This window comes from Rhea americana, unplaced genomic scaffold, assembly GCF_003343005.1.
Source record: "Rhea americana isolate MKP2758 unplaced genomic scaffold, rheAme1 scaffold_775, whole genome shotgun sequence".
Taxonomy (NCBI): domain Eukaryota; kingdom Metazoa; phylum Chordata; class Aves; order Rheiformes; family Rheidae; genus Rhea; species Rhea americana.
This window is the reverse complement of record NW_028186951.1, coordinates 13,291-23,623: the sequence shown is the minus strand read 5'-3', so window position 1 is coordinate 23,623 and position 10,333 is coordinate 13,291. Positions and strand designations below refer to the sequence as shown.

The following is a 10,333-nucleotide window of genomic DNA, read 5'->3' as shown; positions in this document are numbered from 1 at the left end:
GGAAGGGGCGGACGGGGGGGGGAGACGCGGGGCGTGAACGAGGGCCGGGCGAGCGCGGCTTTGTCGGAGCACCGGGGCGAGCGGGGCGCGGAGGAGTTCGCGGACGGGGAGAGCGAGGGAAAGGCTGGAGATCGCAGTGCTGCCCTCCGAGCCCTGAAACCAGCCCAAATCGCGTGTTGTCGTGGAGCGTTCCTGGGGATCGCAGGATCCGCGGGCAGCGTGCTCGGCCGCGTGAGGAGCCTTACGGAAAGCTCTTACTCTCCCGCAGCATCTCTTCACCTGAGGCTCCCGGCATGCCCAGCTGACTCGGATAAGARTTTCCCCCTCCTCGCAGGTAGGAAAACGGGGATGAAATAATTTATCCGCTGAGGCGCGGGTCAGCCGGCAGAGTTGGGAGTTCGCCCTCGGAGTCCTTCTTCCCTGTGGCTCCCGCTCTAATTGCCACGTAGCGCTTCGCAGAAGTGCTTATTCCGCGTGCGTGCCGGGAAGCTTGGGGCACTTCGCGTTTAACGTGAATGAAAGACCCTGCGTCGGACTTCGGGGCAGCCGAGGAAAACGAGGCCGAGAAAGCAAATGCTGCTCTTTGTCTTGTAAAACGTATCCAACTCTGTTCACCGTCCACAAGCGTAGTCAGAAGCGAGGCAGGAAAATCAGAGAAAGGATGATTGTTGTCACCGCTGGTTTCACGTGTGGTGTTCTTTTTTTTTTCCTGTAAGGATTTATCAGAGCTCCCTCTGGGATGCAGAAATGCAAGTTCGCTCTTTCTCCCGCTTGTTTGGAAACAGCGCTGTCAGTAACCGTGTTCGGGAGCAGATGTCTCGTGTTTTAGCGCTTCAATTAGCCGCAGTAGAAATGCTGCTAATTGCTAGTAAGTGGCAGCATGAATTAAAAGCAGAGCAAGACTCAGCCTGCAGATGCTGATTTTTTTTTTCTTTTCCAAATGAGAACAGCTGTGTGTTTATCGGTATCCAGGGGTCACCAAAGCGGGCTCCGAAGAGAGCGGCCGTTCTCTCGAGGCGTGCTGATCAGCGCCCGTGGGCTCGGGCGTTTCTGATGATCCCGTTGCTGCCCACGATTGATGGGAGCCAGGAAACCTGGTTTTCACCTGTTTTTACTCTTACTACTTTCCTTTTTTGATATGTTCATCAGTGATTTACAGGGCAGCTCTCTTCCCGGCGTCCAGGTGATTTAAAGTTGAAGATGAACTGCGGAGAGCTCCAAGGCTAGACTTTTCCTAATATCTCATGCCACTTTGGGCTGGATATTCAAAAGAGGGGAGACCTAAGTTGTGTAGGAGCCGGGATGCCTCAGTGCTACTGTGTCTCACGCCGGATATCCCTTAAAAACAAGGTTTGGCCGTAGTTTGGCGTACCAGGAGCAGATAAAGGATTAAAAAAAAACCCCGTTCTCTACTCCGCAGTGCTCTGCTTTGAGTAAACGCAGGGCTCGCGATGCTGCTCCGATCCTCGCGCTGGCAGACGCTCTCCGCCTTCCTGCGGCGGATACGGTGCCAGCGGCGCCTGGGAAAGTTTTTCTGTCCCACGGTGCTGCTTTTGCTCGGGACGGAGGATCGACGGGCAGCGGTGCAGGCTGCCAAATGCGGGTGTAGTTTGTAGCTGTGGATTTATTCGCTTGTGTAACTCGTTTCCCTTTGCCCACCGGTTCGCTGGGCTGAATTTAACCACAGCTGGAGATGAGGCTGGCGCATCTTGCACTGTGTTTGCTGTGTTATTTCGCGTCGAGGATAACGCTTTGTTGAAGCAAAGYTGTAGAATGAACCCAGAAAAATTCCAGGGTTACTTTTTAGTTAYGTTTTTGCTGTGTATTAATCAGTTTTGCAACAGCTAACTGGGTGTGTTGCAGGGTTGCAAGCTGATGCTGACAGCATCCTACACGACGGGCTTGTAAATATCTGCAAATATTTATTGAAAGTACCCAGCTGTAGAGTGTGCCTTTAGGGAGGATACCGCTAAATCTTAGGAGAGCTGAAGGGAGGAGAGAGAGAGAGAGAGAGAGAGAGAGAGGAAAAAAGAAAAAGCGCTTTTTAAATAAAGCCCCAAACAAAGTTTGAATAGTAGCCAAAGAACTATTGCTCGTTGCCAGTAAAAACATTAACTAATCTTGGCAGCCTTTTAAGGAGAGTATCTTTCTTTCTGGTTAAGAAATAAACCTGCTAGATTTATTTATTGTCCCCTGCGCAGGTTGAGGGAGGCTGTCTGGAAACTGCCTGTAAAGTCCACGTAGAGCTAGAAACACGCRAACCGCTGCGCAGGGTGAGGTGGTAACGTGAGGCCGTGCGAATCTGCGGCCAGTGAATGTTTCTGATCTGTGACTCTTCAGAAAAGTTCGCTCGGAAAAAACCCTCCTTGGCCTGCTGATCAGGTACCACCCTAACATTAACAAATAAAAATAAWGAACTTGAAAATATTTTGGTGCTGAAACAACCACAAAAGTTTCCAGGGTAGGTAGCGGTGAGATAACGATCGCCGTCCACTCGGGTTACGTTTGACCTCCGTTCCGTGGAAACGTACGCTCTGCTCCCTTTCCCCTGTGCTGTTCCGAGTTCCCAGATGTTTTCCAGATACCAGTTATCTTTATTTGCCTGTGCAGAGGTGACATTTATTTTGCTAACACTTATCAAACCTGCCAGAAGGAAGCTGTYTCTGTGAAAATAAAAAAGTCACGGGGCTTTACTCCGGACCCCTTGGTGCGCTTTGTGCCGTCTCCGGTTAGAAGCCAGAGATTGTGTTTGCTGACTTCTTGCTTGATGCTGTCTCGCCAAGGATGTTTTTTTTTTTTATGTATAATCGGTGTTTTAAAATACACRTTTCCAATTGGAGCTATGCTGAAACAGCCTGCAGGATGCTCCGAAGCCGTCGCTAGACCAGAGGGACTCTCTTGGGTCGTGCAGCTTCTCTGTCTTTGCGGCCGGCCGGCAGTTGCCTCGTAACGTCCGCCCGCTTGCTGCTTTTCTTCGGAGGGGGAGTTTGTTTTCATTAATGGCTCTGCGGGCTGCTGGACAGGGAGTGCCTCACCGCTCCTTGAGGAGCAGGAAAGACTGAACCCACCCAAGCGCCGAGACAAACGCAGCTGTTTGTTTTGATTRCTGAAGAGTAAAAGGCGGAGGGGAAACCCGTACCAACGTCTCTGGATCGCSGCGGCGCGCGGTGACAACGCTCAGCCGGAGAAGGGCTCCGCCAGCCGCCTGCGAGAAAGGCTCTTTTCATGAGCTACCTCGCTCCCGCCCCGGGGGCCCCCCCTCCTTTCGGCATACCTGGACGTTTGCCACGCTCAGGCTGGTTTTGACGGCGGCGGGAGCAAGTTCCAGGGTCTTTTCGCCTAGAGTGCCGGGGAGCAGACGGYGCGCGTACCTCTGCTGACTTCAGCTTTGGCAGAACGGCCCGAGGTGAAAGGTTTTGCGCCTTGAGGGTTTTTTTTTCTTTTTTTCTTAAATTCTGGATCCCTGGCCAGGTAAGAGCTAACTGCTTCCCTCCTCCCAGCTGCTGGTGTCTTACCCCTGCCCTTTGGCAGGCGGTTCACGGAGCGATAGCCCTCGAGCGCTTCGGGCCCGCCGCCTCGCGGGTCTCCCGGCACCGCTTGTGACAGCGCTTACCGTTATATCGCATCTTATTTCTTGCCAGCTYGCTTTGCTCAGGCCCCTGGAACCCTCCAGGCCTGTCAAATTACCGCTGGCGCTCGACGTGTTGACGCAGAAATGCACCCGGGTTCTCGCGTTTCCGTCCCGACGTGCCGTAGATCGGCGCGGGGCCGGGGCCGCTCTTCCTCGGTCGGCGGTCGCCGGCATCGCTGGCGTTCGCTCTCGGGCAGCGCGTCGTGTTGAAGCCCCGAACTTTCCTTGCGCTCCGGCGTCCCTGGGCGGGAGCAGCTGCCCGGGAGCTCCGGCTCGGCGCGCGGGAAGCGCAGAAACGCGGCGTAGGGGGAGAGGAGCGCGCGGATTTCGCGCGGCGGACTTGGCTCCTGCCTACCTGGCTTCTCGGATGAATAACGCGCAAGCTTGCGGGCGCTTGGCAGAGGAGGAAAAGGGGGTGGGAGGGAAGGAAGCGTATTTTCACGTCGTGGTTACAGCTGATGCAGAGCCTTCCGCTGGGAATTTTGCGCTCCTGGAGAGCGAGCGACTCTCCGACTCTCCGAACACCTGCGTTCGGGAGAAGCTGGCGGGAAGCGCGGCGTGCGGGTGCTGAGACCCGCTCGCGCGGGCAGCGGGAGGACAGACGGCTCTGCTGTTCGCTTCCTGCCCCCTTCCCCGAGGAATTTCCTGACTCCTCTCTACGGTTTGACTTCCCCTTCCAGGCTCGTTCTTTACCGCGGATTTGTGGCCCGGAGAAGGAGGAATCGCGTCCGTATCCCTCCGAACCGCCCGTTGCCACGGCTCCGCCGTTTTCCCTGCGTGCTGCTCCGCAGCGAACGGCTTTGCCTTTTCTCCTCATTATTTTTTTTTTTAACCTATATTCCTTGTTTGACCTGCTGAGCTGATTTTTGTTCCGCCTTTAAAAGCAACGAAGTAAACCCCCCCCCCCCCCCGAGATGGGCAGTTTGCGGGTATTTTTCGTCTGTAGGCTTAGGCTCGTGCCAAACCGCGAGCGGGTTTAAAGATCGAAGCGTCTTGGGATCCGGTCGGGGCCTCCCCGGGGCCGAGGCGGCTTCGTTCCGAGGGCTGCAGCCTAGAAGCCTCTAATAAAAAGCGGCAGCGAGATAACGCGGGCGCAGCCGCTCGTTAACGCGAGCGGATTTGAGTGCTGGGTTCTGGTTCTGCCGCCAGCTCGTCTTCCCCGCCGCTGAGCGATGCAGCGCGGTGGGACGGAGCGTCCGCTTCCGAGCGGCGATTCCTCTAGGTGTCCTCACTGCAGCGCTTGCGTAGTCGATTATAGATATATATATTTTCCCCCCCTTTTTTCCGGAGTTAATGTGCTTACACACCCCCTCGCTGTCCCCAAAATAATCTAACGATGTCGCCGGCCAGCCCTGCCCGCCCGCGTGCGAAACGTCGCCCCGCTCGCGATGCCGGGTGTGGTTGGGATTCTCCCTTAAGGTCCTGTCTCCSCCTGAGGTTGCAGGGAACGTGGGCTGCCCCTTCCCCAGGAAAAACCAGGAGGGCCGAAGCCCGTCGTGGGGGAAGCGGTAGCCGGCGGTCGCTCGCTTCGGCGCCGCAACCCCGTCGCCAGCAGCGCTCAGCCCGTCCGTGCTGCTAAGGAGAAAGGATGTTTTAGTTTTTTTTTTTCCCCCAGAAGTCTTTCCCTGACCTCCGGGAGAAATCCCAGGGACGTCGCGCGGCTTCCGTGCAGCCTAATTACAGCGGCGGCGTTTTTATTTAATAAAAACTGATGTCTCCGGAGCGTAGCGGAGGGAGGGAGGGGTGTTTGCCGTCTGCGTTAYGAACTGAGCCGTGGCAGGTTTAGTGTTTCAAAGGCTGCTTTACGCAGCGCAGGTGCAGCTCGCGTTTCCAAACGGGTTTCCCAGCTGGTGTGATGTATCCTGAAGGATTTGCTSTTTTCTTAGGTTTTTCCCTTTAAGTGGGAGCCACGCTTTTTCCCCAGRCTTTATGGACATCTCCCGTTCCAAAGAGCAGAGCGCTTTTTGATGGTTTCTTAGCCCAAATAATCCCAACGAGCTGATCGCTCCGACAGACCGGGTGAAGCTGAGACCAGACGGCTGCACCAATATTTTGGGCTTTACAGACTCGGGGATGAATCTTTGCGTTACGTTTCGGGGTTTTTCTTTTAAGGTAGAGGGGGATAAAAAGAGAAATCAGCCCGTTGATGCCATTCCGCAGCCTTTGCGCTCTTGAGGCAGCTCTGAAGCAAATCAAATCCTTCGAAGCCGCTCCGAAACTAAATAATTTGGAGCGGGAGCTGCTAGTTCAGTTTTTCAGGCGCCCGTGCCGCGGGTCGGAGGCGGAGCGGAGGAACGGGGCGCTCGGTGTTTGGCGAGATCCTCCGTGCGCCGAGGCGGGAAGCGTCTCCGCGAAGTAAGTTGTCCCCGGGTCCGTAATTCGCGCGGCGCCGCCTCGCGCCCTTCGGGGAATAAGTCCGATCCTTGGGGCTTCCCGGTGCTGTGCCGCCCGTGTCGGGATCAGAGCAGCGTTCCGGAGCCGATTCCTGGAGCCGTTTCTCCTTCCGAAGGCGGAGGTGACTCGTACGCACCGGTGCCTTGCCTTAAGAGCTCGAGAGCTGGACAAAGAGATATTTAAATAACGACTATTTTCGCTGATGAAGTTGGATGTGTAATTCTTYTGAACTGTGCTTGCTCCACTCTTCCTTCCCCGCGCCGCACGTCTGCACGGTGCAAACGAGCTGTAATTTTTCTAAATGACGTAAGGGGCTAATTAAAGGTTTTACTTGGCTAATCAGCTTGCGGTTTAATTAGCACCGAATGGTAATYGCTTGCCCAAATGTGAATTGACTTCTATCCGCCTGGAACGGCATATTTAACAGCCCGCCCGCTCCYGGGGAGCGTGGGCAGCAGCAAAAGGGGCGCCGGCGCTTCCCACGGAGCCGCCGCTCCGGAGACCGGCAGCGTTCGTCGCGCCGGCGCCCGGAGGGAGATCGGCGAGCGCAACCGTCCCCGCCGGATTCCAGCGTCCGAGGACTAACGCGTGGGACGTGCTTTTCTTCCTCCTCCGCCTCGGGTAGGTAGTGACCGGACCGAGTTGCTGTCTGACTGCTCCCTCAACGAGTTTCGGCAGAGCCCCGAGCGAGTGGGCGTTCGGGTAGACGCGGGGCTGCTCGCGGGAGACGGACGCGCTCCCAGGTCCGTCTTTCCGACGGCGTTGAAGGTGCAGCGCGGCCCGCGCCGCTCGGGCAGATGGCAGCGCGTTAGGTCGTTAAAATCTCTTGGCTCGACGAGGGGTGAGAGATCTCCGGAATAACCGGAGATGCCCGTGCCGGTTCGTCCTCGCATTCCTCGCATGCCTCGCCGCTCCGCGCTCCCCAGCTCCCACCCCCGAGCCTGCAATTCCTGCCTCGCTGGAAACCTCGCGCCGCGGAAGCCGCGTTTCCCTATCCCTAAGGGCTTCGAGTCCCCCGAGGAGGCCGAGCCGGCGCCTCCGCGACGCGGCTCTGATCCGCAGGCTCTGCGTACGGATGAGGCCGCGTTCTCCGGCACCCGCGTGACCAACTCCGCGGGGCGAGGCCGAGCGTTTCCATCTGTCCTGCGAGTTTCTTGCTGCTCTTGGCTGGCTCCCTAACGCGACGTTATTTTTTGCTTTTGCAGAGTACTCGAATTCCGCCAGCGCGAATGTTAGGCTTGCCGAGGGCACGATTCCCGTGCAAATTGCGGTGGTGCCGGAGAAGGTCCCCTAACGAGAGGAAAATCTAAGCGCTGCCTAATGCTTCTTTGGCGAAAGGTAAATAAGGGGCCGAGCCGCGAAGCTGCGGTAGAGATGAACGTCAGCGTCGTCAGGCGCGGGCTGTAAAGCCGCCCACTCCTGTAGGAAAGGAACCTAAAGGAAAAGGCGTTTGGCTCTTGCGTGTCTTGGTGGCAGCACCTAGGGCAGCCCGAGAGCTGAGATTGCCCCGGTTTCCTTTCCTTGTCGGCGCCGAGCGGCGCCAGGGCTGCCGCTTCTTAACCGCGCCGATAAATCCGCCGCCGTTCGCTTAATCTCCCAAACCGTAAATACGTTGGATTTAGGAATCTGCGATATCCGGGCACGATTTCTCCCCTCTCGCCGAGCGAGGTCTCCCGTTCCGGCAGAGCCGTTCTGGATCCGTACGGGGACCAGTCTCCCCTTGGAGCAGACGAGGCGGAGGTYGTCCGCCCTAAGTCTTTCTTCCTCCGTAAGAATTTTGAAACCCGAGTTGCGTTTGGAAGTACAATCTGCTGCCGGATTACATTAAAATCATCATTACTGGTAATTCCCCTCCGAGGCTGCTGGGACAGCAAGACCAGTTATCCATAAACGAAAGGGACTTTGCCTTCGTTTGCGGTTATTTATCGTTCGAAACTCTCGGTCGCTGATGGTAGGCGGAGAGGTGACCTCCACGCGTAGCTCTTCCCTGACGCACGTTACCCTCCGTTTGCCGCTGCTGCGGTTATYTAGTTTAATAAAACGGTGGCTAATAAAACATGCTTAGTCCTAGGAATAATCTGAATGAAGACGTAGTCCCTCTCCGCTCCCCGTACCTCTCTGGAACGGCTGATAAACGAAGCTTGCTGGATGCTCGCGGGGTTTGGTCACAAGGTGTGTGTGACCTTGGGCAAGTCCGTGCTTGCTTTATTTATTTTTGTAATATAATTATATCCATCGCTGAAGAGCCAGAGCATCCYGGCTAAATGGGGAAACCTTGGCAGATTCGCTTTGCTTCCCTGGTGGTTTAACTCCTTGTTAAGTAGTTAGAAGGGAGGAGGAAAAAAAAAAGCTGCTGGATAAAGACCGAGTCTGGCTCCTCCACCCGTGACCAAAGAGATCGTGTGAACACGGAGAAACCTGCTTCTTCTGGCCTTGGGTCTGCCCAGTGTAGCCGAGGAGGACGAGGAGATGATGTCAGATATAAATTGGGAGGCTTTTCTTCTTTTTTTTTTTTTAATCATTTTGGAGCTTCCACTTGCGGTTATATTTGAGGGGGTTTCGCTTAGCCCCGCTGTAAGCGGCTGAGTCACGTGAAGAGCTCGTCGGCTGGTGGGCTGATTACTCCCTAACTGCTGKTTTTTTTTCCTGGAAGTTTTTCACGGGCTGGACCGTCGGGGCTCCTGGATGCCTGGATCGGTATTAATTAGCCAAGCGCGGATTTAGATCCCGACCCGAGGCACTCAGGTACGTGAGCTCGTTTGGCGAGTGTGGATTTGGAAGCTTTTCAGGAAGGGCTTCGGGTTCTCCTTTGCTCAGGATACCAACCTACGAGCCCTGAAGGAGCCCGGACTTGCAGGAATTGCAGCGCTTCCTCTCGGATATCCCATTTGAGAAGCTCTGAAGCTACGCGAGGCGGATGAACCTCCAAAATTACCTTCTTTCCTGCAAAACTTGGGGCCGACGTAGCTTTCCCGCCGTTCTAGGTAAAAACGAAGCRCGAAACAAAGACCCGGTGGCTCTTCCGAGGTCGCAGAGCCCGACGCTCGCCTGTCGGGAGGTTATTCGGAGCCTCGGAGAGCTGACGACCTCCTGATTTCCAGCCCGAAGAGCGTCGGGTGCCTTCAGCTCTCGAGCGTTAACTCRGCCCGGCGAAACCGTCGCGGAAACYYCKRCGCGCGCGCMGRRGTTATCTCGTCGCGCGTGCAGTTAATTCTGCTTTAAAGGGAGAAATTTGGTCGGCGGCGCTTCAGCTCGTATCTCTGGGAACCGAGATAAGGGTAATTAGAGCTCGTGCTCCGAGGCACAAATCGCCTCCGCGGGGGACGGAAGGAACCTGCCCGTTTCTGTGCAGTGTCGTGCTACAGTGTTTTAAGAAACCGGCTCTGAACGCCGGGTTTCTGTCTCCCTCTCGCCCGAAACCGGGCGGATCGAACCGAAACCAGCGCGACGACGCTTTAGAGGAGAAGGGACAACTCTGCGGCGGCACCCGAAGGTGAGCGATCCGGAGCGAGTGCCGTAAACTGGAGGARAAGGCAGACGCGAGCCGGGAGCGCCGCTGGGGCTTTTATTGGACTTTCCTTATTTACTTATCGAGGCGCTTTTTCGCCAGCGGTATCGGCCGTGGCTGGAGCTGGGTGACTGGATTTGGGCTTTGCGGTCGTCTCCGAAGGAGCGGGGAGGGAGCTCGCTGCGTTGTCCMTCGTGCGCCTAAGAGGTTTCCGTTCGGAAAGAACGTGCCGTCGGRTTTGAAAACCCAACCATCTCTGCCTCGTCTTCTTTTTTCCTCCCTTCATCCCATCCTTTTTTTCTCGAGCAGGGCAGCTAGTTTCGGGGAAAGCCGGAATCCTTTCCAGAATCYTTTTTTTYTCTTTCTTTCTTTTTTTTTTYCCCCCAAAGATCTCCGTCCAATCTCTCCCTTTCAGACAAGTCGCTGTTATCCTGCTCCGCCGAAGGCGAAACCGGAGCAGTGACTCGGGAGAAGAGGCGGGAGCAGGTACCCGAAACCCGCGTTTTTCGGTTCCTTTCCCCTTCGAGCGCCGTTTTAAACGCTGAGTCATCACAGGGCAATGCCGGAGGCTCCCGAGCGGATGGCAAAAGGGGAAAAATTAGAATTAGGTAAGCGTTTTATCGCTCAAACGCCAAACTTTCCGGCAGACCCGCGCTGCGCTGCTCGGAGCTCTGGCAGGTTTGCGCTCCCGAGCTTTTTTTTTTTTTTTTTCCTTCTCCGACTCCTTTCCCCGCTCTCGGGAGGAGACGGGAGCTGGCGTACAAAACAGGTTTTCCCCGTGGCGGCTCCTTGACCCGGGC

General features: G+C 55.9%; 1 protein-coding gene across 1 annotated transcript in view; it reads left to right on the top strand.

The window, feature by feature from the left end:
• Nucleotides 1-64: 64 nt before the first annotated feature.
• Nucleotides 65-10,333, top strand: part of PAK4 (p21 (RAC1) activated kinase 4) — a 23,213-nt gene continuing 12,944 nt past the window's right edge. Inside the window, exon 1 of the mRNA XM_085322458.1 lies at nt 65-334. The gene's annotated coding sequence lies outside the window, so the exon portion shown is untranslated. The remainder of the gene's footprint in view (nt 335-10,333) is intronic.